Source organism: Limulus polyphemus, unplaced genomic scaffold (assembly GCF_000517525.1).
Source record: "Limulus polyphemus unplaced genomic scaffold, Limulus_polyphemus-2.1.2 Scaffold2942, whole genome shotgun sequence".
NCBI classification, from domain to species: domain Eukaryota; kingdom Metazoa; phylum Arthropoda; class Merostomata; order Xiphosura; family Limulidae; genus Limulus; species Limulus polyphemus.
Genome location: NW_013668552.1, coordinates 134,988 through 138,046, shown reverse-complemented (window position 1 = coordinate 138,046; position 3,059 = coordinate 134,988).

Below are 3,059 nucleotides of genomic sequence, written 5' to 3'. Positions count from 1 at the left end.
ACAGACCTCTCATTGACTCACATATAGTAATACAGCAACTTTCCCTATTGCTCTTGCTTTCTTAATAGCTGAGCTCCCTGCTCTTATACGACCACCTGTGAGATTATAAACTTGACCATTTTTAGGTATCATAAAATATATAATTACAGATAACATTTAACTGATATAAGACTGAATCAAACTGAATCAATATTCGTGCTGGCCACTACATCATATAATAATACACACTTGATTGATGCAGTTTAAATACAATATATTTATTGTTCAAGACAATTACAAGTACTAGTTGCTAAACTGTTACTTTATTACGCTGCCATCCACTACATTTGACATCACAGGAAAACAAACACAGCCAAAATCCAGTAAAATAACAACTTTTCCATTATGATTTATCACAGCCCAGTTCACCTTTGTGCTGATAAAAAATAAGAACACAACCTCTTCACTAGAAGTAATGTAAAGACCCTTAGTACCTGATGTAATGGATTTGTTTATAAATGTTTCTGAAACTCGCAATTGTTTTCTCGTATAAACATCCAATCAAGGACCATCATTAAAGTTTACCTGGATGCTCAGAAGAAAAGGATCACAAAATATTTTTAACTTACAAATGCATTAGAGCTTCTAATGACAATTTCCAGTCATGCCAATTCTCAGTGCTTTATGCATTACATCTAATAACATTAATTTTCCTGCCTGTACAGTTACACGTGATCCTCATGAATTGTTGATTTCCTACCATACAAGAAATGCTGGTAATGCTTGACGAATATTACATCTGTAAGTAGTACTTTCTTTGTTGTGCAGTATCTGCAGCCAAAAGTTATTGACATATGACTAACATATACAATCAAACGTTTTACTCCATTCTGCATCTGTAACACCACCACTTAAATTCCACAATCACTAGCATCAATGGCCATGATTAACAGACTATCTTGCCTGAAGCATGCTGACACCAGAACTTCAACTAAAGCATCCTTCAGTTAACCTAAAATATATTTTACCTTCAGTGAGTGTAAACAATGGTTCAGCTATCTTGCAGAAACTGGTCACAAAATTTAGGTAATACAATGCAAAGCCTAGAAAACTACATATCTCTAATTTTATTAACAGCTGAGATCAGTCTCTGACATTTGTGATCTTTGCTAAGTCACTAGGCACACCATTACATCCCAAAAAGTCACCAAAACTTTTACATATATTTGCTTAAGTGCAAACTTCCCTGGTTTTTATTTCAATCCCAGCATCCTTATCTAAGATGACTGATGTGTGTGATCTAACTCCAAAATGCTGTCTACATAGATCAGAATCTCTCCAATTTAGTTCTTTAGATGTATGCTTAATAAACTTCATAAAATTGGTAGTAGTATTACTTGAATGAAATGAATTATGTGATGTTCATAAAAACACCTGGAGAAATGAAAGGGTCTTAGCTCTGATCTCATTGGCCAGCTCGATTTGCCAGTATCTAGAAGCCAGCTCTAATGTACTTAAGAAAAGAGCACTTTTCAATGCATCTAGACATTGATATTTCCGTGACATCATAAAGATGTCAATTTGGATGACTGTGCTCACTCATCTAAAAACAACATAGAACTTACATACCATCCCTGTTCTAGAAATAACCAAGCATTTTCTGATGGTTTCATGATTCCATCCTTTAACATTCGTTGTATCTCAGAGTTGGCTACATACCTAGTGCTCTAGAGAAGATGTCACTGCAGATATTTAATAGGACGTGTATCACCTGTGTCTATATAATGGCATATTATTGCTATCTAACTCAAATGGCCATCTCATCTCACAAACACATTAATATTTTCAACAAGCAACTCACAGGGTTGCAGTGTTGTGGCCAAATTGCATTTGCAATCCTTAACCAATGATCTCAGATGTTCTGGCAGCCGTGCATTCATTCTTGGACATGGTGTAAATGAAGAAGCCCTAGCTATACAACTACTTCGTTATTTCTATTTCACTTCAAGGACTGATGACCATTCCAGTAGGAAGCTAAATAGCCAAATACCAAATCAGCGCCGGGATTATGCTAGTGTTTGGGCAGATAAATATTTTGAATAAATGCAGTCTGCCTTCTGGAAAGAAACAATGCTTCATGTATGGTTCCATCACCCCAGCAGATAGTGATAATACATTACATTGAGTTTATAGTACAACATTTAATACTACTTGTACATTCACGGGTATGACTTCCTCCTCAATGTGTATTTTTTAATGTTCTCGAATCCAAAGTGGTGAGCAGTGGATGGTTTTCCTGCAGAAATATACCTTATCTATTACAAAAATGAAACTGGTTGATAATTTTTGTGACAATTTCAACCCTAAGATGCCAGTACCTGAACTAAGTTTCGAGACAAGTACATTTCCAGACTGTCACTATTAGCCATGATAAAGTTTTATCAACTGACTAAAATAGTAGCTACTATGCTGTTGTCATTATTATCAGAAAATAACATATAAACTTGCTTGGCTTTTAAATATTTATTAATATGTATCGTAAGGAATCCTAGAGAAATCTATTAATCAGAGAGTCATAAAACAACAATAAATCTCTTGCTTTTTCGTGTTTAGAATTGTTTTCGATATCAAGTTTTCTCAACTAAATATTTTATAAGTTTCCTTTTAAACATGAGAATTGAAAAGTTCAAATTTTTATTGTGGAATACTTATATAAAAGTCCACTCTTTGTTTTATTTGGTTTTTAGATTTTTGTGTTTGTTGTTAAGCGCGAAACAACCTAATGGGATATGTATGCTTTGCCCATTGCAAATATCGAAAACCAGTTTTTAGCGTTATAAGCCTTTAGGCCCCCAAGTGGCACAGCGGCAGAGCACAGATAGCCCATTGCGTAGCTTCAAAACTTCAAAACAAACAAACAAGCAATAAACTTTTAGACTAATCGCTGGCTATTAGGGGTGGGCATTTTATTATCACTTTTTAAGATTATCATATATTATTCGTCCATGTAACTTTCCAAGAGCAACAACTAGATATCATATACACTGAGTGGTCACAAGTAAATAGACACCTACTTTTTC